The following is a 27378-nucleotide window of genomic DNA, read 5'->3' on the forward strand; positions in this document are numbered from 1 at the left end:
TCTTACTACAGCTTCCTGTCACGTTACAACAGAATTCAAAGCCTTCAGGAAGGCCTCAAATAACTTGACCTTGGGCTCGTTTTCTCCATGCTCCTATCCTCCTGTCCCTCACGTTTCGCTGTTCCTCAGAACGACCAGGTGAACTCTTGCCTTGGGGCCTTTGCACTGTGCCCGCCGCCTGCAATGCTGTTCCCCCAATAGCTGCAGACTCTTTGTCCCCTTGCTTTGCTCAAACCTCTGTCCAAATGTCACCTTCCTTGCTCCAAGCCTTCTCTCCTTCGTATCCCATCCCCGATTAAATTCAACTCTCAGCCAAGTCCAGTCTGTCCACCTTTTTTTCTTTTTTTAAAGTTTATTTTTATTTATATGGAGAGAGAGAGATAGAGATCAAGTGAGAGAGGGGCAGAGAGAGAGGGAAACAGAATCCCAAGCCAGCTCCATGCTGTCCGCACAGAGCCTGATGCGGGGCTCGAACTCGCCAACTGCAAACCGTGAGATCATGACCTGAGCCGAAATCAGGAGTTGGAGGTTTAACCGACTGAGCCACCCAGGCGCCCCCAGTCTGCCCCACCTTATCTAAAACGGCTGCTGTATTCTCTCCATCCCCTCGCTCTGTTTTCTTGTTTCCATCCCACTTGCCAGAACTTCAGGCGTGTCTTTATTGATTGTCTATTTTCTCCCACAGAATGTAATTCCTTGAGGACAAGGACTTTGTGTCCTTGTAAACAGAGCACTTGAAGAGGGCCTGAGCCTATGCATGTACCCAGCAAGCATCTGAAGGCGTGAATTGATGGATGGCCCACGGATGCTCTTTTATCAGTGGCTGTTGACGGCCTCCAGCAGAAGAATCCACTCGTGGGTAGGAGACACTGAAAGGCTGTTGTGTCCTATCTGAAGGCCTGGTTTGCAGTTGCATTCAAACTTCAGGTGCTTCATCTAAAACGATCTCACTTTTTGAGACGGCCATTGTTCTTCTACATAATAAGGGCTCTTGACTCATGACGGAGGTCACAGAAGATTTCCAATGAAAAATTTAAATTTCATACTATTCAGCTACTTTGAGTAGAAGGATAAAAGTACATGGGATAGGCATACATATTCATGAAATGCCGATCAATAATGAGGAGTAAATCTTCCAGCTCTTTCTAGCAACTGATTCGTGCAGCAACAGAGAATGAAAAATTTGAGTCTCGGCAAGCCCACGAAGCGTCGGAGAACGCACAGCCCAAAACCAGATTACACACCTGGCCAAGGCAACTGAAGCACTGTTAATACAATTCCAGCATTGGAAACCTTTGTATGTCTCCTTCTCAACCCCCTATCTCAAAATAGGCAGTCGAACACTGAAAACACTGAAACGACACAAAATGGATGTGGCCCTCTCAGCAGAGCCAGAAGAATGCAAGATGCCCTTTTACGTGAAAGCATTAAAGTTTGTAACTAGTGGTTATCCATTGCTGGCACAATAAAAGAACGTCTGGATTCTCGATTGAGAAGGAATTCTCGACTTTCACAGATTGAAACATGATGAAATACACTTGTAAAGAAACCGCCGTAAGCACCACACATAATGACAAAGGACTGGTATTTAGAATACATAAAAAGTCCAAGAAAAAGATCAACAGCTTGACTGAAAGCAAAGGACACGGTCATTGCACAGATGGGCAGCGCACACGGGGAGCACATATACAAAAAGCTCCACTGCATTCATAATTTGTGATCGTAGTAAGTAAGATGCCATTTGACTCCAGATGGATTAAAAATGCACAAGGTTGAGGATACAGGTGTTCGGAAGGCTGTGGAGCAACAGGAACCCTCACATTCTGCTGGAGAAACCGAAATGGAATAACCACTTTGGAAGACAGTTTGGTATTTTCCTTTAAGCTGAACGTGGCACACCGTGCAAGGCGGTAATTCCACTCCGAGTCGTGGGTGGAAGAGAAAGGGGCTCATGTGTGTCGGGGCACCTGCCCAGCAGTGCTCACAGCAGCACTGCTTATGACATTAAAGAAGAGAAACAGAGCATCCAAACAAGGGGAGAAGGGAGAAAGGCGTGCACGGTCACACGGCTCGGTACCGTACAGCAGTGAAAGAGAAGCAAGCCGCCCCAAATCACTTTGATGACTCCCAGACACCATGATGAGTAGGGAAAAGAGGCAAAGGACCCTACACGGTTCCATCTTCAGAAAGCCCTGAAACCAGCCAACAGAACACCGTTGTTTAGGCTTACCTATGTATATAGTGAAATGAGCTTCAAAAAGTAAGGGAATGAGGGTGCCTGGTTGGCACAGTCAGGAGAGTGAGCAACTCAGTCTCAGGGTTGTGAGTTCAAGCCCCACATTCAGCATAGAAATTACAAAAAAAAAAAAAAAAAAGAAAAAGCAAGGGAATGGAAAGTTGAGTAAATAAATAAGTGGGAGAGAAAAGACAAACGTCACCAGAGGAATTCCAAATAAATCATGTAGCTCCTCCTTCTCAAGGATTGGGAGCTTAACCTGCTCACTTACGTGGGGGCTGCACTCAGACCTCCTCCCAAGGAGGACAGCCTGAGAAGGGCACAAGGAGGAACTCTAGAGTGGAGAACCCTAACAGGCAGCCTCTGCCGGCTGGTTAAGGCCAAGGGCACATTAATAAGGCAGATGGACAGCACATACCCTGGGTAGTATGTGATGAAAAATGCCACTTTACCCCTATGGTCATCCTCCAAAAAACCCACAACTCCAGCCTAACAATGAGAATAACTACCAGCTAAATCCCAACCGAGGAACACCTGACAAGTGTTGTCCAGGTCACCCAAACCAAGGAAGTCTCAGGGGTGGTCACAGCCTTAGGACACAGGACAACTAAATGTACTGTGCTCTCCTGGATAGGATCCTCCATACCTGGTGATTTTCCATACTCTGAAGTGTACTTTGATATTAATATAGCAATTCCTGCCTTTCATTTGATAAAGCTTAATGTTTACATGGTATAGATTTTTCCATCCTTTTATTGTCAACACATACGCATACACATATACATGTACATACATACATGCATATAAACTATCTCTAAAGTGTTCCAGGATATGACGGAAGAGAGAGAAGCTCCTGAGAACACAGGACATTTACTTGGCCGGTTTTGTGCTAAAATGGAGGGGTACTGTAGGGACGAGTTAGGAATGGCCCAAACCCAGGAGTCCTATAACTGTGCAAAGAGTTCAGAACCCTATACCAAGTAACCCATTTGAAATTGGGCTCTAATTTGAGAATAAGCAATTTCTGCTTTACTCAGTTCTATTTTTTGCAAGAAAAAAAAAAAGCCCAAATGGTCAGGTACTCTATACAGCAGCCTCTTTGAGTTTTCCATTACTGAGACCATCAAAATGACAAGCTTCCCCACAAACATCATCCATCCTGCAAGCAAAACATCTGAGGAGACAGCACTGGGCCTCATGCGGTCAGCCTCTAAGGGACATACATTTTCATGCCCAATTCTAGAGTCACAAAGGACCTAATGCAATCATCCAGTTCATCAGCCGATCCATTGGGATCTTGTGGTACGAGGAGCTCCAATCCCAGTCACTAGGACACTAAGACCTAAGGGACTTTGATCCTGAAGCTAGAGGGTGTGGGTCTGGAACCGAATGCATCCTACGGTCTTCAGTGTGTGACATCACTGAGAGCAAGAAGTGACTTTGGGTACATTACCTTTTATAAAGTTCTAACTGTTTCACACCTCTCCTGTGTTCTGTGTATCTGCAAACCCAGATATTGTCCCTCGTGGGCAAAAATAAGGGCTCTGTAAAAAGTCCCTAACAGAAAATAAATTATTTCCCTTTCATACAAAATAATGGAGGCTCTGCTGTGTGCTTTCTCCACTGACCCCGAGCCACATTCTGCTGGAACCACCATCCCTCATGCTGAAATCTCCAAAATTGAGAACATAAGATATGGAGAGAGAGGATTAGCACTCCTATTTCTGGGGTGTTCTAAAGCACCAAGGCACCCTGTGTGGCTTCCTGTTTCTTCATTATATTTTGTTAGATTTCTGTATATAAGACCAGTCTCCCTTGAGGGTTAGCTCACTGTAACCATAAAATTAGAATTGCCAAGAAACACTATAATCAGTCATGGAATGGATTTTTTTTTTTTTTTTTTTTTTTTTTTTTTTTTTAAGTTTCATGAATCACCTACGGTGTGAATACATGACAATTCTCAACTGGAGGCCTTCAAAGTAGAAGGTCCCTTGCAGGACGATCGAGGCAAACATCCAGCCTCCCAGGCCCCTTTAGCTCACTCCAGGTTGGTCTAGAGTCAAGCCTGAGCATCCTAGTGACTCTTCAAGAAAAATGCATGTTCCCAAGTGGCCCAGAGCACAGAGGAGGTGACCCTGGCACAAAAGCAACTGAGCCCCATCTAGGAAACAGGAACACTGCATTTTGATATGCACTTTGCCTCTCTTATCTTGCCTTTAACCTATGCTCTTAATCCCAAACTAGCCCTTCATCTCCCCAGTGTAAAAACAAAATCCAGGGTTCACGTTAGCAGTTTCCAAATTGGCTGATGAGAAGGACTTGAGAAGTTTTAAAATCAAGCAAAAAAACTCCAGGCTTCCCGGCATCGAATCCCCAGAGCTAGGGCCTGGACCCGGGGTCTGTGATTTCCAAAGTGGCTCCGTGAGGTCGAGGCAGGTTTGGGATGAAAACATCTGTACCAGTGATCCTCCCCTCCGTCAGCAAACCTGAATCTCTGGGGAGCTTCCCCCATGAGATGCCCCACCCCATCCACCCCTCCAGGTTGGTGGCTCCCTTGTGAAGCCAGCAGGCACTGACCCAGAGTTCCCTGAGGCCCGTGTGCAGATTCTGGAAGGAAAAGTGGTGAGGCAGAGGCCAAGGCACACCTGTCTCCACTCGTCCCCAAGCATCTATCACGTTACCAGCCCCTGGTCTATGCCTGGCCCACCCAGCCAACAAAAGCCAGCAGCATGGGCAGCTTGTAGCTGGGGGGAATCTGCTAGAGGTGAGGGGCACATGGGAGATGAGCGACTGTTTACTGCCAGTTGGAGCTGGAGGGGGGCCTGTGGTGTCTCACACACCTTGAATACTTCTTGTGCTGATGGTACCAAGGCGCATGCATATGTCCGAACTCATCCAATTGTACATATTAAATATGCGTGATTTTTTTTTATATGAAGTATATCTCAGTTAACTTGAAAACTAAATTGCTGTGTCAGTATGAGAATTCCTTTGACCTCCCACCAGCGTGTGCCGATCTAAAGGGGTGCGTGGGACGCTGCAAAGCTGTCTTCCGCAGGAAGCATGTCTGGTGGTCCTGAAACACTGTCGGGGGGTGGGGGGTGGTCTTAGGGACCTCTTGCTTCCACCTTCTCATGTCACTGATGTGCTTCAGTGTAGAGAACAAAAATGCAGCCTGAGTTTTAGATTTCTGCCTGTCGACTTTTACTGTAACATTGCAAAAGTTTTCTTTGGGAACAGTACTGGCTCTAGGAAGTTAAATAAAAACTTCATGACTAAATCAGACCATAGAACATCACCGTTTAAGGGGAGCGATTTGTGGCTGTGTTAATGAGCAAGATGGTAACAAAAGCAAGGTTTGAATGGAAACCTGGATGGCCCAGTGCTCACTGAGTGGGAGGTGGCTGTATCCACCTGCCAGGTCCAGGACTGCGGCGGCCCAACCCGCATCTTGCTGTGAAATGACACTTGTCTTCTCGGTCTCTCAGAGTTGAACTTGACCAGCAATAACAGTGACAAGTTGACGGGTTGGATTTGGCTTGACTGCCCTCTGGAAGTAAGGGAGATCCTAATTTTTGAATCCACTGTAGTGGTTCCCTGTCCGGAGCCCTTGGCTCTCTGCCCTTCCTGTGTGGAATACTATGCGGGCTATGGTGTGGGCAGGTGGTAGTCAGCAGCAGCCCAGGGCCACCGCGTGGACTCTAGGCCAGACCCGGACCCACTGGGGGACTCAGAATGTTTAGTGTACAGGTGGGATGTTTCCATAGAAGGCTGCATTCTGCTTGGGCCCTTCAAAGGCACTCATGGGAAAGGAGTGGGGAGTACAGCAGCTCTGAGACCCGCTTCTTCAGATTTGTTTAGAAGGTTTGGGGACTTACAGTTTATGATCCTACCCAGAGATTTTGTCGTAGATTTGGTAGTGCTTACAGAGACTATGAGAGACTTTTCATGCCAAGAGCAGAAGAGCTGGGTAGTCAGTTAAGCGTCCGACTCTTGATTTCAGCTCAGGTCATAATCTCATGGTTTGTGAGATCAGACCCCGCGTAGGGTTCTGCACTGACAGCATGGGGCCTGCTTGAGATTCTCTCTCTCCCCTTCTTTCTCTGCCCCTCCTCTCTTGTGCATGCACGCGCTCTCTCTCTCAAAATAAATAAACATTAAAGAAAAAACAAGGCTGAAAAGAGCTAGGGAGAACCACTGATCCCAGGAGCCTGAAACAAGAAGGTCTTTCCTATCCATTGCCTGGGTCTGGTGGTGGTCTCTTTTGTGGGAGAAGCTATGTACTGGCCATTTTCAAATGCCTGTCTTATAATCCCCAAACTCCATATTGAACACAGTTTTGTAAAACAATGATGATATTTTCTTGGAGGTTAGATTCCAAGCCTCTTTGACTCGTGCCTCGAACAGAGGATTCTGGAGAAAGTGTTGTGCATGCCGGTGTGTGATACAAAGACTGACATCTGTTCACTGGTGTTTTTCACAGCCATGTGTTAAGGTCTAAGCCTTGGTTTCTGGGATGGTGACATGGAGGGACCAGAGAAGTGCCGGGTCTATGATTTTGGAGTCCTAGGACAGTACCGTGTGGACAGTTCTATAACATAACCTGGACCGCCACACCTTCCACAGAGAAGGTGGAAGCAAGAGGTCCCTAGGACCACCCCCCACAGTGTTCCAGGACCACCAGACATGCTTCCTGTGGAAGACAGCTTTGCAGCATCCCATGCACCCCTTTAGATCGGCACACGCTGGTGGGAGGTCAAAGGAATTCTCATACTGACACAGCAATTTAGTTTTCAAGTTAACTGAGATATACTTCATATAAAAAAAAAGTCACGCATCTTTAATATATACAATTGGATGAGTTCGGACATATGCATACACCTTGGTACCATCACCACAAACAAGGTAATAAACACATCCACCACCTCCAACAGATCTCCCTGTTCAAGATCTACAGAGAGCCCCCAATTTCCGATGGCTCCACCTAGGAATTTTCGACTTGATGATGCCGTGAAAGCAATATGCATTCAGTAGAGACTGTACTTTGGATTTTGAATTTGGATCTTTTCCCGGGCTAGTGATACGTGGTACAATCTTCTCTCATGATGCAGGGCAGGGGCCACGGCCCCAGGCAGCCTTGCTATCACGAAGATCAATAACTGATATACTGACAACCATTCCGGTTTTTTTGTTTGTTTGTTTTCATTTTGTTTTTCACTTTCGGTACAGTATTCAAATGTATCATATGGGATATTCGACACTTTATTAGAAAACAGGCTTTGTGTTAGATGATTTTGCCCAGTTGGGGGCTAAAGTAAGTGTTCTAAGTGCTAGGCTAGGCTAAACGCTGATGTTCACAGGTGTATCAAATGCTTTTTTGACTTAACACCGTTTTCAACTTATGACAGGCTTGTTGGGATGCAACCCCGTCATCGGTGACAGATGCGTGGTAACTTGCTAAAAAAGCCTACATCCCCCTACCCTGCAACACGTGCACACGGCAGGAATGTGCTTTTTGTTTTTTTCGAGAAAGGTCAAGAAAAAACACTTCACCTAACTGGGGAACCACGACTGCAGCAATGCTCTCATTTCAAGCTCCGTGTGACCTGCCTCTTAGTATTGTTCTGTCACACCTACAGGCTCTTAAAAGAAGACAAAGAGTGCTACTAGGTCACCATGCAAACCAGCACGAAGGTCACCATCCAACACAGGGCCATATTTGGTTAAGTAATTATAACCCATGACCTTATGGCTCATTTCCTTCTTTTATACAACGGTGGTGGTGTGAAAAGAGAGGGGAACGGCCACATCACCTGGCTTTAAAGAGAATTTAGGAAAATTTATAGGAAAATTCCTTAGTAAACCAGAGTACGAGTCAGAGAACAGTGGAGAAAGGACAGGAATGCTATGAATTCAGCCTCTACAATCTGTCAGAGAGAAAAGAAAGGGTGTGGAAAGGGCAAGGACTTGCTTTCCTGTGTTTTTAATTGTTTTTTCCAGCTTTCTAAGAAGCCACCCTGTTAGGGCATGTTAGGTAAGACAGAGAAGAAAAATGCTTGTTTCAACTTTGATCATCACTGCAACCACTATAAAATGATGGTTTCATTGCCTACATTGAAAAATCATTAAACTGTGATTTTATGCAGCTTCACTCTGATGTACAAAGGTGCTGGAAGTATAATGGACTGCGGGACGACCCAGAACACAGAAAGTATACCAGGTCCTCTTGAGTCTACAAATGACTTCTCTTTCAAAGGTCTGTTCATAAGAGAGGAATCACGAGTACAAGGTGACTCTGAATGCCATCTGGGAACAGCACAAGTGGAAGTCTGAGGCCTGTGTCCTGACCTCAGCTTGGTCCCGAGCTGCTGAGCTGATGTGAGGACTTCAGCAGGTACAATGCCCTCCACGGGATTCAGCTTCCTGTCTCCCATCCCTCCGATCCTTCCCGAAGCTTTCCTTCATGCTCCCTTCTTTAAGTTTCCAAAAGAGACTTGCTTCCAAACCATACTTAGTTCCTGGAGACTTTTCTATGGAAAAAAATAAGTAAATGGATAAAATTCATGGTCTAGGAAGAATGAAAGGCTTTGGGTCAGGAAAATGTGGGTGTACAGCCTGCTCTTATGAGCTCTGGGCTTTGGCCACGCTGTTTAATCTGAGTGTCAAGTGGTCCCCGGTCCCAAGTTAGTGCTCAGACAACAGGGGATTACTGTGTCATTGCCAGGGTATGTCAGGGACATGGGGAAGAGACAGAACATGGACTTATAAACCAGGACCTTGGTCAAAATGCTATTGTGCAAGTTCGACTCTGTGAACACAGGCAATCCTCTTACCCTCTCCTGAGGGTTAGTGCCTCTGTTTATGAAATGGGGGTAATGAGATCTGTCTTTCAGATTAAGGACAGCAACAGAGGTGGCAAAAGCCCTGTGCCAGGTACCAGAAAAGCGTCTGGTAGGTTTTTTTTTTTTGTTTTTTTTTTTTTACAATTTATGCTCCATTTTAATTTCGATCCTTGGAAGAAGAAAAGAGCTCATTGGAATGTAAGTTTAAAGCATTTTTAAAAATCCATCTCAGTCCCTCCGTTTACTCTTCAAGAAGTTCAAAATAAAAGGATCGATGGGAAGACAAAAAGGACTGACATCTAAAATGTGTTTCTTTGGTACACAGAGAAATATCCACTTTCAGACCATAATTGGTTAGAATGTTGCAGCAAACCTAATATGCAATAATGTGAAATTTGCTAAGATGCACAAAGATATTACAGTCAAGTGAAATCCCTTTTCAGGTTCACTGGCTGCCCAGAACAGGGAGAGAGAGGCAGGGCCACCCTCTCCAGGGGTGGTGCCATCTGTATGGAATGCTGCCCTGCATTATAAGCATCACACTCCAAACATGGGGTACAAATGAGAGCACAGGTGCAGATGTTTGAGAGCCCCTGTACTTGGGCAAACCTGGACTGAAAAGTGTCCAGTAGGTTAAAGCAGGTTCCCATCAACTCCACCACCAGGTTAACTGTGGTAGAATCAATACTGCAGTATTTTTTAGCAATGTAAACTCAACATAATAAAGCTCACAGCTAATAACATACCTAGTAGTGGAAAAACTGATAGCTTTTCCCCAAAGATCAAGGAACGAGAGAAGTATGTCCACTCTTGCCACTTTTCAACATAGTACTAGAATTCCTCGCCAGAGCAATTGGACGAGAAAAAGAAACAAAAAGCACCCAAATCCGAAAGGAAGGAGAAAAACGGTCACTATTTGCAGATGACATGATAAACAAATTCAATGAAGTTGCAATATACAATATCAATATGCTGTACAAATATCAGTTCTGTTCCTCTACATTAACAATGGACTATCAGGAAGAGAAATTAAGAAAGCGATCTCATTTACAATTGCATCACGAAGTATAAAATACCTAAGCAATAAATATAACTGAGGAGGTACAATATCTATACACTGAAAACTGTAAGACACTGATGAAACAAAGTGAAGAAAACACAAACAGAAAGATATTCCATGCTCATGAATTGCAAGAATTAATATTGGTAAAATGTCCATATAACCCAAAGCCATTTTCAGACTCAGTGCAATCCCTATCAAAATTCCAATGGCATTTTTGTCAGAAATAGAACAATCTTAAAATTTTTATGGAACCACAAAAGATCCTGAATAGCCAAAGCAACCTTGAGGGAAACAAAAACAAAAACAAAAACAAAAACAAAAAACAAAAAAAGACCCACAAAGCTGGAGGCACGGATTTCTGATTTCAGGCTATATTACAAAGCTGTGGTAATCAAAAACAGTATGGTGTTGGCATAAAAAGAGACACATATAGATCAATGGAACAAAGAGCCCCAAAATAAACCCATACATGGATGATCAATTAATTTCCAACAAAGGAGCTAAGAATATACAGCAGGGAAAGAATATTCTCTTTAATAAATGGTGTTGGGAAAACTGGACAGCCACATGTAAAAGAATCAAACTAGACCACTATCTTACACCATAGACATAATTCACTCAAAGTAGATTGAAGGCTTGAATATACGACCTGAAACCATTAAACTCCCAGAAGAAAACATAGGCAGTAAGCTCCTTGACAGTGGTCTTGGCAATGTGTTTTTGGAAGCAAAAGTCAACAAAAGCAAAAATAAACAAGTGGGACTACATCAGTCTAAAAAGCTTCTGCATAGCAAAGGAAACCATAAACAGAGTGAAAAGTAACCTACGGAATGGGGAAAAATACAAATCACATTATCTGATGAAGGGCTAATATCCAAAATATATAAAGAACTCATACAACTCAGTAGCAAAAACACAAACAAAAAATAGGTAGAGGATCTGAACAGATATTTTTCCAAAGAGGATATCTAAATGCCCAACAGGTACATGAAAAGGCGCTCAACATCACTAATCACCAGGGAAATGTATCAAAACCACAATGAGATATCACCTCATCATACCTGTTAGCATGGCTATTAGCAAAAATACAAGAGACAACAGGTATTGACAAGTATGTAGAGAAAAGGAAGCACCTTCTCACTGTTGACAGGAAAGTAAGTTGGTGCAGCCACTGTGGAAAACACTATGGAGATTCCTCAAAAGATTACAAACAGAAGTACCATATGATCCAGCAATCCCACTTCTGGATATCTATCCAAAGGAAACGAAAACAGGATATCAAAGAGATGTGTGCACCCCCAAATTCACTGCTATTGTTATTCACAATAGCCAAGATACGGAAACAACCTACGTGTCTATCCAGCAATGAATGGATTAAGACGTGGTGTTTATGCATAACGGAATAACATTTAGCCGTGAAAAAAAAAAAAAAAAAGGAAATCCTGCCATTCTTGACAACACGGATGGACCCTGAGGCATTATGCTAAGTGAAATAAGCCAGCAGAGAAAGACAAATCTTGTGTAGTATCACTTACATGTGATATCTGGTGGGGGGGGAGGGGGGGGGAGAGGTCAAACTCCTAGAAACAGAGAGTAGAAAAGTGGTTGCCAGGGACTGAGGTTAGAGGAAACAGCCAGAGGTTGATAAAAGGGACACACTTCCAGCTAGAAGATAAATAAAGCTTAAGGATCTAATGTATAACAGAGTGACTACAGTTAATAACACTGCATTATTTAATCGAAATTTGCTAAGAGGGAACCTAAACGTTCTCACATACACACAGAAGAGAAATATGTGAGGTGATGGATGTGTTAATTAACTAGATGGTCAGGATTCTTTCACAGTGTATATGGTGTATCAAATCACCATGAAGTATGCTTTCAGTATCTTACAATTTTGTCAATCAGACCTCCAGAAAACGGAAAAAAAGAATAAAGGAAGTGATGTGGACAGGATCCCCGTTAACATCTGCTCTCCGACACTATCAGCAAATTGACGGTCTGAAATCTTCGTCTCCTTTCCTTCACTTGGCTCACGAGTCTTCTCACCTAAGCCAAGGTCTTTCCTGCCCCATAACACCATGATCCTTCTACCCCTTAAGCTTCTGTCCTGAAAATGGTTCTAAATCGTTTCTCAAAAGATGAGAGATTTTCAGCATAGTGTACCATGCCCTTCATGTCTTCCATCCCCAGTAAACCCCAGCCAGCCTCCAACGACCATGAACCCCAGTCGATTCTCAATCATACATGAGAAGAGTTAAGTACAGGCTACGCATTCTCTAACAGTTCTAATGTAAATGGGAAAGGGTCTGCCGCCAGGCTTCTCCCGTGGTCTCTACTTCGCAAAATAGGCAGGGTCAAGGTTAGGGAGTTCCCAAGATTCTGCTCTTCAACCTCAAAGTGGGGGAGGCTCCAGGGAAGACAATATGGGGCAGGGAAGTGCACAACTTGGTAAACAGGGGCTTGGGACTCCAGTTGGGCCCCTCTGAGATGCAGCATGGACATTCCACCATCTTCATTCATTCCACCCTCAGCCCGGCCCTAGGTGCAGGTCTGCGCTAGGACAGGACATACTTTGTGTCCCAATAACTGGGCAATTCATTCGAGGCTGACATCCCTTACCAGGCTAGCACAGCTAGCGTGACCACCTTACCAGGCTAGCACGGCTGTCACTTCTTTCCAAAATGTGCCCTTTTCCTGCTGGCAGTTGAAAGACCACTGACCAAAGAGCATGCTGGGTCCCCACCCATATTGCTTAAATGATCTGGAAATTCTAAGATCCATTACCCAGTGAATTCACCTAGCTTGTCCTTGCCAAGGGGACCCAGTATGCCTCGGTGCACACATGCCCTCATTCTTCAAAACTCACTCCAAACAGAGCATCCTCTGGCTTTTCCAGACTCCTCTCTGAGGGCCAGCCAGCTCGCCCTGCCATGTGCACCAGGGACTCACTGTAAGAACCTCAGCCACAGCTGTCAGGGTCCAGCCTCATCCCACAAGGGCATGAGAAAGGCTTTCTAGAGCTTATTTTATCTATTTTTGTAGCTGCTAAAACACAGTGCTAAAACGGTCAATGTAAGAAAAATGGTTTAGAATCTAGTTGGTGCTCACAATAAATATTTATTATACAAATGGATACATCTAATGATTTTCCCACTGGACATTATTCTAAACCACAAAAGTAATTCTTAATAAGTCAATCAGGGTTTTTTGGTCATGGATGTCATGAGCTTACAGAAATTAATTAGTTAAAATAATATGTGTATAGATATTTCTGTAAGTATCTTTTCATGGTTATGAATGGTTCTCTAACTGTACACAGGAATCAACCATTTGCCTAACAGTAATAGATACCTGCCGGGCACTCATGCGGAATATACTGCCAGGAGTGAGCACGTTACTTTCTCTGCCTTACCACTCTCCAAACGAGACACTTTCAGAATAACTGAAGTGATAACATGAAGTGTGTTAATGTCATTAAGTGTCACATTCTGATACTGATGAATTCCTGATGAATCCTGACGATCAGATTTGAGGATTTGCACTAATTTCTCGCTTATTACCATGAAATACGTGACTGCATTTATAAAAGACTAAGTCTTAAAAGGTTCCACTTCAATGACTATTATAAAAAATTGATTTGCAAAGGGTAAGAGCTTTTCTGTGTAATGGAAATCTCCTAGGATTGGACATGAAACATCCCAATGGTGTTTATCTTACATCAGGTCTCAAGGAGAAACCTGGGAGTGCCCCATCGACGCATGAGGCTATGTAAAGCTAGTAAGAGACCAGTCCAGGGGGCACAGGGTCAGGATAACTTTAAGCATAGTGGGAGAGAGGAAGGAGGGCATAGAATTCAGCTACACAATACGACCTTCAAGCTCTCAATTCCAAACCAAGCCCTAGACCTGGAAATCACAATGAACAACACTCTAAATAAATGGGACATGTCATTTCCTCCAAGTGAAATCATAAAGGATAATAATAAGCTGAAGACACCCAGACACTTAATCCTACTCTTATGAAATACTACCTATTATTTCTGTGCTGTTCAGGTTACTACACATCAAAAAGGAGCAGAAGTAAAATTAAGAAGCCTCCAAAAAAAAAAAAAAGTCGTTAAGGGGGAAAAAAACCCACTTACAAAAATTTTAGCAGCAGTTTTAGATGAAATGAAAGCTAATTCTCATCTATATCAAATTAATAAACTTACAGAAATCATACCAAGAGATTCTACAGCCCAAAGTTATAGATTCAAGAACAGTTTAAAACAATTTGTGAATAACACAAGCAAAATAAGGGTCTGAAGGAAAGCTAGTGAATTGGGTGCTCTCACCTCCAAACTGCACCTTCTTCATAAAGCCTGCCTACTGCCCAGCCAGAGACAGAACACCAGATTAACCACACTACCAAACCACTACCCTTACAATTTCAATCATATGTCCCAAATGATTTGTTAGGGCTGAAAAATATTTCTGTTATACAGACTACATGTTTCTGCCCAGGAACGGCTATTACAGGATCCCTGGATCTCAGAGCCCACATGCTGTATTACGGGTACAGTTTTAACACGTGCGAGCAGATTTCTCATACAAACAAGCAGAATTTTCCCCAGAATCCTTTATCCGTTTGCACATTTACACGTAGACTATTCTTCTAGGCGTCACAGTTGGAATGAACCTTTACCAGGCCAAAAGCATCCTGAAGGCAGTTCTTATTTATCTCATAGTCCCAGAGCAGCACAAGGAAGGCCTCGACTTGAACAGACTCAAGGCCACCTCGAGCTGGTGCCACAGGGCGTTTTATAAGTGGGGGGACACCCACCATTCTGCTTCCTGGTTACCCAAGTAATGCCATCATGTGCTGATGCAGGAAGAGTCAACTCATTTTTGAACCAGGGCCCTTGAAAACTTACAGTTTACGTAGCTCAATACGTGAGGGCCACACTTCTTGTCATTTTAGTAATGGAAAACCTACCATGCAAATCGAGCATTTGAGGCGAAAGCACCAACTTCTCCCAGCTGTTTTAAGCAGGGAATCGCAGGCTTACCTTTGGCACTCAGTTATAAGAGATGACTGGCAAAACGCAGCACTCCTCAAAAGGTGAATTTCTCAGCTGGTCACACCTCCTGAAGTTACAAAGCTGCAGGAATTCTCCAGATTCTTGAATCCAACCCAAATCTCAGCAGAGGATTATGATCTGGGGAATCACTTGTATAGAAGGAACATATGAATTCTGAAAGGAAACAGAAAAAAACACATTTATTGGGACCACGTGCTCGTTTGATTTTAAGTTAACTGCCTGAAAATTATTTGCCTGAAACCAGTAATTTTCTTTTTTAAATAGAATTTATTGTCAAGTTAGCTAACATACAGTGTATACAGTGTGCTCTTGGTTTCGGGAGTAGATTCCCATGAATCATTGCCTACATACAACACCCAGTGCTCATCCCAACAAGTGCCCTCTGCAACGCCCATCACCCATTTTCCCCTCTCCCCCACGCCCCCATCAACCCTCAGTTTGTTCTCTGTAGTTAAGGGTCTCTTATGGTTTGCCTCCCTCTGAAACTAATTTTTTGCCCCTTCCCTTCCGTTAAGTTCCTCAAATTCCACATATGAGTGAAAACATACGATCACTGTCCTCTGCCTGACTTATTTCACTTAGCATAATACCCTCCAGTTCCATCCACATTGTTGCAAATTGCAGGATTTCATTCTTTCTCATTGCTGAGTAGTATTCTATGGTATATATAAACCACATCTTCTTTATCCATTCATCAGTTGATGGACACTTGGGCTCTTTCCATACCCTGGCTATTGTTTTTTTTTTTTTTTTTTTAATTTTTTTTTTCAACGTTTATTTATTTTTGGAACAGAGAGAGACAGAGCATGAACGGGGGAGGGGCAGAGAGAGAGGGAGACACAGAATCGGAAACAGGCTCCAGGCTCTGAGCCATCAGCCCAGAGCCCGACGCGGGGCTCGAACTCACGGACCGCGAGATCGTGACCTGGCTGAAGTCGGACGCTTAACCGACTGCGCCACCCAGGCGCCCCGACCCTGGCTATTGTTGATAGCACTGCTATAAACATTGGGGTACAAGTGCCCCTATGCATCAGCACTCCCATATCCTTTGGATAAATTCCTAGTAGTGCTATCGCTCGGTCGTAAGGTAATTCTATTTTTAATTTTTTGAGGAACCTCTACACTATTTTCCAGAGTGGATGCACCAGTTTGTATTCCCACCAGCAGTGCATGAGGGTCCAATATTTTCAATACACCCCAGAAAAAAGTTGCTTTGTACCTACTGACCCCTGCCCAAACAAAAACGTCCTCCTCCTCAACCTTCAGATCCCTGTCTGGTACCTCTGAGGCAGTCAGGTACCTCTATGGAGGAAAGAGATGGGGACGGTGGGGACAGCTAGCCACAACCCAGGCACCTAAGTTCCCAAGATTCTTCAGCCCTCCTCCCCAAGACGGCTCCTCCCCACAGCCTTCCAAGCCTGCTGGAAACAAAAGAAAGGTTGCCCAGTGGAAAGGAAGCAAGTCTGAGAGCCTAATGAAGGGAGAAGGGTTGCAGAGAGCAGGGATGTTTAAATTTAGAGACTCACTCCTCTGTCTCGGAGGTCTCTTGCACTGGCCATTTACTGGGAGAGATCCCCTACTGGACCCCAGAGCCTTGTGCTACAAAACATCCCTGCAGGAAATCTGAGAATAATGTCCAGAAACCACAAGGAAGTGGGGACAAGAGCAGCCTGACGGAGATGACCTGTGGCCTCTCCCCCTTGCTCTGGGGGAGTCTGCTGCTGCCTTACGTTCTCCGCACTTGGGGGCTCTTTTCAGTCCTTGCCCAGCATTGCTGAGGGGACTCTGAAGCTCTGTGGACCTCCAAGAGAGTTCACTGACAGTTTTAATTACATTTCAGACCCAGAGGGGATCAGTCCTGACAGTTCTCTCAGAGAAGATCTATTTATTCATCCCTAGCATGATTATGACCCAAAACGTTAAATACCCCATGGAAAAAATCAAATTCTATTTTAGTCCAATAGAAAAAGATAATTCAAGTAGGGCTTTCATAAAAACGTTATATGGCACATTCATAAATTTTGATTAAAAAAATTAATTCCTCTTTATGCACTCTCTAGCATTATTTTAAAGGCTGCAGACCTTAAAAAATATATATGTATATATGTGTATATATGATTTAATGCAAGGAAAAGGTGATGCCGCAGCACAAAAGAAATACTAGGTTTGGGCAAGACGTGTACCAGGACAATGACACCCTTCTCTCTGCTACATGTTTACAATCAAATGACAGGATCTCCAGAAATAGAAGTTTTAGCATCCGGACTCAGGTCCTGAGCAAGTATTCTTTTTTTTTTTTTTTTTTTAACCTTTATTTATTTTTGAGAGAGACAGAGTGAGAGTGGGGGAGGAACAGAGAGAGGGAGACCTGGAATCTGAAGCAGGCTCCAGACTCTGAGCTGTCAGTACAGAGCCCGATGCGGGGATCAAATCCACGAATGGCTATCTGGGATTCAAGTGTGAAAAAGGAAGGCTGCAGTGTTTTCCCAGAGAAAAGCATTTCACAGACAAACGGTCAATGCACAAAGCATACGCCTTCAATGGAAATAAACAGAGGGATCAAGACCTGTCTCATCCTGGGTTTAAATGTACCCTGCCCACGTCCTATGTTTATTTAATGTGGGGCTACTGGCGTATTCAAAACCTCTGGTAAGGACAAACATTTCCAATCAGATCTTAAGTACAAAGATTTAAACCCATCAGGAAAGCATACACTCCTATGCAAAAACCACCTCAGACTGCAAACGCTACCCAGCACAAGGTCAGCTGGACTGCAGAAGGTTCTCGCCCAAGAATTCACTCAAGGACAGTCTACAGAGTGTGTTGCACACAGACGGGAATATACGAAACGCGTCTAGGTTTTCCTTTGAAAATATTTCTCCACTAGCATCACGTGCATCTCCCTTTAGAAACAGATGACGAAGAGGTAGAACCAGAAAGCAATGAACCCTGATACCAAACATATCTCCCCTCCACATTACTTTGGACTCCTAATAATGCAACATTTTCTCACCGCGAAATCCACAGGATTTTCTGAATTGTCTGTAACACTGACATTTTCTTTTTCTCAAATATGTTTTTGAAAAACCTGAGCCACAACTTGGGGCTTCTCCCCGGTCTTCTGGGGGCATCTGGCTACAGCACCTGTTTCAACTGGGAGGGCGTGCTCTGGGCTTGCGTGCCTCGGTACCTCGATCTGCAATTCTGGGAGCACTATGGGTCCTGGGGCCAGGGCCTGGCACAGGGATGCCACCCCCCTGCCCCGCCACCAGTGCCGACCTTAGTCTAATTTAGACTTCCAGTGCCTGCTACAGCACCAGACACCGGAGGTCCCGGGCGGTGTCCTTCATACCTTAGCCCCGCACAGAGGTCCAGTGGTGACGTCCATCACTAATGCGCTTTACTCCAGGGGAGTCATGAAGGATTAGCAAGGGGGTGTGCGCCCTGTTCTGCTGATGGCCCAAAGCTGTGTGTGGGGACGCTCAGCTCTACCTATTTTACACCTGGCCACTGTTCCCGGACCACCCAAATCTCCCGAAGGCTCATACTGAGTGCTCAGGGGATACCACCTCTCCTTCTCCCTGATTCACAGAAACAGGGTAACAGGCAGAGACGAGAAGAGCTTGTCCTGGTCCCAGTGAGACACTGCACTGGTGTTCCCCCTTCACAGCAACCCGATGAGAAAAATCTTATCATTCAGCTCAGGGACTAAGCCACGAGATGGCCCACAGCCAGAATCTAAACGTACGCTGGCCTGGTTTCAAATTTTTTTATTAACATTTACTTATTTTTAAGAGAGACAGAGCATGAGCGGCAGAGGGGCAGAGAGAGAGGGAGACACAGAATCCGAAGCAGGCTCCAGGCTCTGAGCTGTCTGCACAGAGCCCAACACAGGGCTTGAACCCTCGAACGGTGAGATCGTGACCTGAGCCAAAGTCAGACACTCAACTGACTGAGCCAGCCAGGCGCCCCAGCCTGATTTCAGAGCCCTTCCAATGCTCTTTCTCCTCAGAAAAGATCACCACTAACAGGTAGAGCCTGGAGACTCAAGCAGAGACTGACTGCCGCCGCCATCGGTCTGGAGTATCTGCTACACTGGGAGGCCAGCTTCAGCCTCTCCAATCAGGTAGGGACGGCATAATGCTGCGTCAAAGAAGCAAGCCCACCAAGGCACACAGCACCTTATTTTCAAAGGAACCGTTTCTCTTAGATGTTAATGCAGCAAAAAGAATTACTGAAAAACATCATCTGACTGGGTTGAGTAGTGCACACAACCAAAAGAGTCGCAGGTTACATCAGGTGAGCATCACAACCCAATCTTACACATACCAAATGCACCACGAGAAACCTCCAGACCCCTAATTTTAGGCCCTCTGGGCTCCCAAATGTCACAGCCTCATCTCGCCCTTTCTTACCCCCTCTTTGCCCTCTCCACGTGAGACCCCTCTTCAGAGCACACAGGCCCCACAGTGGCCCAAGCTGACATCCAGCTCAGAAGGAATATGCAGAGTCCCTGCCTGACCAGAAGGACATGGGGCCAGGCTATCTTGGTGACTTCTGGCAGAACTAACTATGTTTCATTCCTACCAATCTACTTGGTGGAAAACTTTATTCCGGTGGGAAAGTGCTAGTTTCAGACACTGAACAAAGCTATACAAAAGTCTCCTTGAGTGGCCTGGCTAAAATTCAACCCTGGTTTCTTCCCCCATGTGGACTCACACCATGCACAGTGGTCCCCAGTCAGGGCCCAGAGAGTAATGGAAGGCCATAAGCAAGGGTCCAAATTTCAAAAGGTCCCATGAAATTAGGATTCTTACTCAAGATAAAGCAGTCCTGAGCAGGACAAATTCCAAGTTTTTTTCTTTTTAATTTTTATGTGTGTGTGTGTGTGTGTGTGTTTATTTTTGAGAGAGACAGAGCGTGAATGTGGGAGGGGCAAAGGGAGAGACGGAGACACAGAATCCAAAGCAGGCTCTAGGCTCTGAGCCATCAGCACAGAGCCTGACACGGGGCTCAAACCCACGAACCACGAGTTCACAACCCAAGCCGAAGTTGGATGCTTAACCTACTGAGCCACCCAGGCGCCCTGACAAACTCCAAGATTTTCTGCATTGGGCTGGACTTCTATCTGTTCTAAATGACGATGCTGGTTATCAGTTGATTATATCTGTTGATTAGAAGTTCATTAATGAAAATGGAAAAAAAAAAAGAAGAAGTACTGATTTCTAACTCTCTGAACAGCCACAAAGTGCCATCACATATGGCTAAGGCAGGTGTTTGGAGAGGAGGGAAAATGGGTCAGATTTTAAGCTCTGAGGTTTCTACGTTCTAAAATAATGGAAATTTCTGCCTTGTAGGACTGAAACTGCGGGCAATGGGGTCAACCACACATAAGGATCACAAAAAGTGGCATGAGGCCACACATCAGAATGGGGTCCCAGGCCTGGTTCAGTGACCCAATGCCCTGTATGACTCTGTGCCTCTGTTTCCTCCTTCAGGACAAGGGTCCTTCAGCTCCAATTCCGTGGCTTTGACGTACAGGTGGATTTAAGAATTATCAAACTTGACGATGCGGTACCAAAAAAATTATTAAGGCTTATCTAAAATACCATGACAAAAAAGTCATAATGCAAATCTTAATATGAATTTAAGTTTTACAGTCCACTGCCTAAAAATTCTAACAGACAGGAATTTGATTAGCAATGCCACTTCCAATGGTTTGTAAAGATTTTTGTTTATACAGTTGATGGTACAAAACTCCATTCTCCAAAAGGTCTGATAAGGTGTGTTACTCCTGAGATCTTCCCCCTTGTCCAAATCAGTTTTCGGGATCAGCCTACAAAGCCTGCTATCCACCCCAACGCCATAGCTAGACAATCTAATGACACATACAGGCATACCTTGGAGTTACGGAGGGTTCAGTTCCAGACCACTGCAATAAAATGAATACTGCAAGAAGCAAGTCATGAATTTTTTTTTTTTTTTGGCTTTCCAGTGCATTTAAAGTTATATTTACACTATAACGCAGCCTATTAAGTGTGCAATAACATTAGGTCTAAGAAAACAATGTACGTGCGTAATTAAAAAATACTTCATTGCTAAAAAAAATGCCAGCCATCATCACTGATCACCATGATTAATCACAAATGTAATACTAATGCAATAGTTGGAAATACTGCAAGCCTTAACCAAAACGTGGCATGAAGACGTGAAGTGAGCAAATGCCGTTGGAAAAATGGTGCCAATAGGCTCGCTCAACCCAGGGTTGCCACAAACCTTCAATTCGTGAAAAACGCAATACGACCGAAGAGCAACAAAATGAGGCATGGCCGTCACATTATTAAAAGGCTCACTAGCACTCTTTATGACATGGGCCTATTGCTGTCCAGATAGTTACAATACCCATAAAAGGTACACTGACAAAACTAAACCTTAAACACTAACATGCACTACTGGATAAAACTTGGGCAAAACCCCCTTTTGTTTCAAAAGGCAGGATGGACGGACAGGGAAGGCAAGGCAACACAAGACAAGACACACAGACTCTAAAATCTTATCTGAGACAATTCTGGTGTGCCAGGTAATTCAAAGGCTTTTAACTATGAATATGTGTAAGAATTATTAATTATTTTGCTGAAGTTCAAGTCCTTTACTTTTGGGGGATAAAGAACTTAAAGAATGGGGGGAGGGGCGCCTGGGTGGCGCAGTCGGTTGGGCGTCCGACTTCAGCCAGGTCACGATCTCGCGGTCCGTGAGTTCGAGCCCCGCGTCGGGCTCTGGGCTGATGGCTCAGAGCCTGGAGCCTGTTTCCGATTCTGTGTCTCCTTCTCTCTCTGCCCCTCCCCCATTCATGCTCTGTCTCTCTCTGTCCCACAAATAAATAAACGTTGAAAAAAAAAAAAAATTAAAAAAAAAAAAAAAAAGAATGGGGGGAAATGGAAGAAAGGCCAAGGTCAACAAATGGGGTAGGGGTGAGCAAATTCTCTAATTTTTTTTTAATGTGTTATTTATTCTTGAATGAAAGAGCGAGCATGAGTGGGAGAGGGGCAGAGCGAGAGAGAGACACAGAATCAGAAGCAGGCTGCAGGCTCTGAGCTGTCAGCACAGAGCCGGACATGGGGCTCGAACTCACAATCCGTGAGACCGTGACCTGAGCCGAAGTCAGGCGCTCAACCAACTGAGCCACCCAGGAACCCCAAGCAAATCCTATTTCTCTCTCCCCTCCCTCCTTCTCTCTCTTTCTCTCTCTCTTTAATTTACACTTTTTAAAAACAGAATCTTAAAAAGCAAGCAAGAAGGCCAGACACAGGCTGTTGTTAACAGTGGTTATGACCAATAAGCTTATGGGGTGGAAACAGGGGTGAGGAGTATGATTTTACTCTTAACTTTTCTGTAACATTTTTGCAACTACGTCTTACTTTGGCGATTAGGACATTAATCTATTAGATAAAATCACACCCCCTTTCCCATTTCTCTTCATTGCATGGTTTTCCGGAAGGGAAGCCCAGCCAGGACATAGGGCACATGCTCTCTCCCCTTCCTCTCATCCATACCCCCTGCCCCCAGCACTAAGCAAGCCCTCACCATCAGCCCTCCTCTCCATTCCGGTTCTGCCATTTCAGAACTCCACTGCTAAGATGGCTGCTCACTGCCTTGGTCTCCAAAGCCGTCTCCCACCTTCACCTCATATTTGGGAACTTCCTGCAGATTCTCGGCTCCCTCCCCACCCTGTTCCAGTGCCCAGTAGAGGGCTGAAATCCTACCCTCTTTCAAGAGGCTGTTCAAGGCCCCTCCTCTCGAAAGAGTTCTGGATACCTCCAGAGTCAGTCAAGCACTCTTCCTTCTGGGTTTGAGTTGTGTCCCCCCAGATTCCTCTGTTGAAGTCCTAACCCCCAGTAGTACTTCAGAATGTGACAGTATTTGGAGATAGGATCTTTAACGAGGTCATTAAGTTAAATGGAGATTGACGCTAATCTGGTATGACTGGCGTCCTCATAAGAAGAAGAGACACTAGGAATGCTCGAGCACAGAGGGATGACCATGGGAGGAGGCAGCAAGATGGCAGCCATCTACAAACCAAGGAGAGAAACCAAACCTGCCAACACCATGCTCTTGGACTTCCAACCTCAGAACTGTGAGAAAATAAATTTCTGTTCTTTACGCCAGTCAATGCCTGTGGTCTTTTGTCATGGAAGCCCTGGCAAACTAATATACCATCTCCTTCACCAGTTCTCATCACATACCACAGCAACCTGAAAAACATACCCTAAATGAATGCAGGAATGAATGAATGGAAGGAACCAGTCAGTAAGAAATCCACCGGAAAACCCACAGCATCTCCCGGCTTCCTTCCTCCTGGGCACAAAAGGAACAGACTCTCCAGTTTTCACACACATACTCTTTCTTCCAAACCCAGTTTAAACACTGCCACCTCTGGGAACACGCTCCCAGTTCCCCTACATAGAAGGTCTTGCCTTCCCTCCTCAGTGCAAAGTCCTGCAACATTCACCATACTGTACCATAATCAGTGTACTTTGCATTTTAACGGAGATGTTTAACCATTTGCAGAAGTAACCAGGGTATGTCTCCCCAGGTACAGTAACACTCAACCTCAACCCCTATGGACCTATAGGCAATCACTCTGCCCCAATCCCGACTAGGTGACTTGAAAGCAAATCCCACACAAAAATTATCTTATCTATACACACTTCAGTGTGTATCACCAGTAGATAAGTGCAACTCCATTATTACCCCTAAAAGAACAATTAATTCCTTAATATAAACCTCACATTTAGTGTTCCAATTCTCCCAATTTGCTCATAAATGTCTTTTAAGTTTATTTATTTTGAGAGAGAGAGAGAGAGAGAGAGAGAGAGAGAGAGCACATGCACACACATGAGAAGGGGAAGAGCAGAGAAAGGGAAAGAGAGAATCCCAAGCAGGCTCTACACCATCAGCACAGAGTGCAATGTGGCACTCAAACTCAGGAACTGTGAGATTGTGACCTGAGCCAAAATCAAGAGCCGGATAAACCAACTAAGCCACCTCATAAATGTCTTTTTATAGCTGATTTATTTGAATCAGGATCCAAATAATGCCCATAAATTACAATGTTTTGTATGTCTTTCAAGTCACTTTAAATCTATTTTATTTTAATGATGATTTGTTAAAGAAGCTGGGTCATTTGTCCTGCAGAACATTTAGCATTCTGGACGTTGTAAATTTCATTTCTCTGATGCTGTTTTACATGTCCCTCCACCCCTGGCATTTCCAGCGAATGGGCAGTTAGCACAAAGGACTCATCAGATGGAAGAAGACTAACTTTTCTCAAGGGCAGAGACCCAGGACTGACCCTGTACTTGGTGCCAGGGTGCAACCCAATTAATCCATGATTCAGTAAATGACAAAACAAATTGGAGGCACTAATGTATCTTTGCAGTCCTCCGCTTCCGTCCTTTCCACTGGTCCCATTTCCTTCCTTCCTTCCTTCCCTCCTTTTTATTTTAGAGAGAGTGTGTGTGAGCAGGGAAGAGGGGCAGAGGGAGAGAGGGAGAGGGAAAAAGAGAGGGAGGGAGGAAGAGGGAGAGAGGGAGAGAGGGGGAGAGAGAATCCCAAGCAGGCTCCACACTCAGCACAGAGCCAGTCGAAGGGCTTGATCCCATGACGCTGGGATCATGACCTGAGCAGAAATCAAGAGTAGGACACTCAACCGACTGAACTACCCAGGCGCTCCTCCACTGGTTCCATTTTCCAGCGGGATCCTCCCTGGGATCACAGGCATGGTGCTTCCCTCCACTTCCAGGCCCTTCAAAAAGAAAAGGTCCCACTCTTACTTCTTCAACTGGGAATAGGTCTATAATACTAAGACTAAAAGTCATAAAATAGTCGAAGCACTGAATGCTGTTCTTCTGGTTTTTAATAAAATGCTTTAAAAAAGAATAACCATCTGGGGGGCAGATGGGTCCTGGGCAGTGGCTCCAGGTGGCATGGTTTCACTGACGGACACTCTTACACAACCCCAGAAAGGCAGCATTCATGCCCCCAAACTACCCTATTGAGAATGCTTCCCCTGTATTTCTCTAAAACAAGAGTCTTTTTTTTTTTCTACAAGGAACATTTCCATTGTTTTATATAAATCTAAGCCCAGAATTAATCAAATCAGAAATCTCAAATCCTTTATTTCCCCTGCCCTTCAAGTTCAACACCTCGGCGTTATTTTAGTGCCACACATTAATTTTAGAGAGAACACTAAATCTGCTAAGCCTGCAGCTGACACGCATGGGCATCACAGGATGGAAACATCTAGAGAGAGCTGTTCAGGGGAGGGCCTAGGTTCTCATTAACTCAGGATTAAACCACCGTATTCCTAAGTGAGTGAACTATAGGGCCTGATGCAGATTTTAGTACTCCAGGGATCCGAAGGGCTACTCAAACCCCATTTTTGTTCTAGATCACATCATTGGCCTTTTAAGAAACCAAAACGGGACTCTCAAGATGAGGGTGGGGGACATGATTTTTATAGCTATTAGATGAAGGTAGTGGCTCAAAAAAGACTGGGAAGAGTCCATGATCTTTGGCATCTGAGAAATCCCTGGAAGTTTAGAGAACAATTGAGCTCTGGAGGAAGATTTTGTGGGAAGGTTGTTTGTTTTAATTTGGTAAATTACTGGTAACGGAGAAGCCTCCCACAGAATGAATTTGCTTCTTCTTTTTTTTTTTTTTTTTTTGAGAGACACAGAGAGACCGAGCATGAGTGGGGGAGGGGCACAGGGAGAGGGAGACACAGAACCTGAAGCAGGCTCCAGGCTCTAAGCTGTCAGCACAGAGCCTGATGCGGGACTTGAACCCACGGACTGTGAGATCATGACCTGAGCCAAAGTGGGACACTTAACGAATGAGTCACCCACATGCCCCGAATTTGCTTCTAAGGAACTGTGTGGAAAAAAAAAAAATCTCACTGCATATTATCCTATTTCATTCATTTCTGATGGGTACTGAATACACTTGATTTGTTTCTCCCACTTTTAATTAGGGGTGATGCTCATATAGATAATATAGTATCCCCTAAACGTATCCCATAAAATTCCATAAAATACGGAATGAAAAGGAAGTTGAGTGAATTAAATTTTCCCATCAAAAAAAGGCTAACAGTTATAAAGTTTAACTTCCAGAACAAATTTATGATTATTCCAAGTGAACAGAAGTGTTAATAATATTGTGTTCCGAAAGTATGCTTAGCTACTTTTAAATATTCCTAAAATGGTCAGAGTGTGTTTAACCCCCATTTTCCCCAAATACCAGATGCTTTCACAATTCTGTGCCTTTATATCTACTATTTCTTTCCCTATATTGGGAATATCTTTACCCCTCCAGCTTCCCAAAGCCACTGTCCAGCCAAATCCAACTCATTGCTCCGACATGAACTCAAATGTTCTCCTTTTGGGGACATTCTACAGGAATGGAAGATGTTTCTGAAGAAATCACTCTTTTATAATCATAAACTCTCCTATTTCAAGGCTACCTAGACAGGAAGAGCCTCCAGGAAAGGACCTCCACACGCTGAGGTCCATATGGCTTGGCCACATGGCAGGCGCTCGATAAAATGATAATATCCGACATTTATCATCCAATAAACTTTCACTTCCTTAATTATATTTGTAAGATCTGTTGCAATTGTCCAATACCCTACAGCATTCAGTGCCATCTGGCCCAGAATCCTCTCCTCCCAAATTTCAATCCAAGAGACCCTGAATCCCTTATACAACTGTCCTTGAGCCAGCTTGTGAGTGTGAACATGGAGCCTTAAATACAGATAATGATGTAACCATGCCAAAACCAAAGGATGGTTCTACTTAACGAACCATATTTCTTAATTTTACTGCTATAAATTAATTTTTCTAGAGTATTTCACTTGTTAAATAAATTAGCAATGAATCAATGAGAGGGAATGAATCAAAGAGTACTTTGAAATTCTAGAGTTCAAATATATATATATATATATGACTTCCTATGGCAGCTGCCCAATTAATGTCATCCATAAAGCCATTCAAATACTGTGTGTGGGCTGAAATCCAATTAAGTCATTTCTGTCTGAATATCCCCAAAGAGCCTCCTGGTGAGCTCAAAGTAGAAATAATCACAAATGCCAGATTAG

The 27378-nt window shown here is 44.3% G+C and overlaps 1 protein-coding gene across 3 annotated transcripts in view; it reads right to left on the bottom strand.

Annotated features, from left to right (window-relative positions):
* Nucleotides 1–27378, bottom strand: part of NCK2 (NCK adaptor protein 2) — a 154323-nt gene that overhangs the window by 58633 nt on the left and 68312 nt on the right. For all 3 annotated transcript variants that reach the window (XM_045445548.1, XM_045445547.1, XM_045445546.1), the window contains exon 2: nucleotides 15192–15377. The gene's annotated coding sequence lies outside the window, so the exon portion shown is untranslated. The remainder of the gene's footprint in view (nucleotides 1–15191; nucleotides 15378–27378) is intronic.

The sequence above is a fragment of the Leopardus geoffroyi genome, chromosome A3 (assembly GCF_018350155.1).
Source record: "Leopardus geoffroyi isolate Oge1 chromosome A3, O.geoffroyi_Oge1_pat1.0, whole genome shotgun sequence".
Taxonomy (NCBI): Eukaryota; Metazoa; Chordata; class Mammalia; order Carnivora; family Felidae; genus Leopardus; species Leopardus geoffroyi.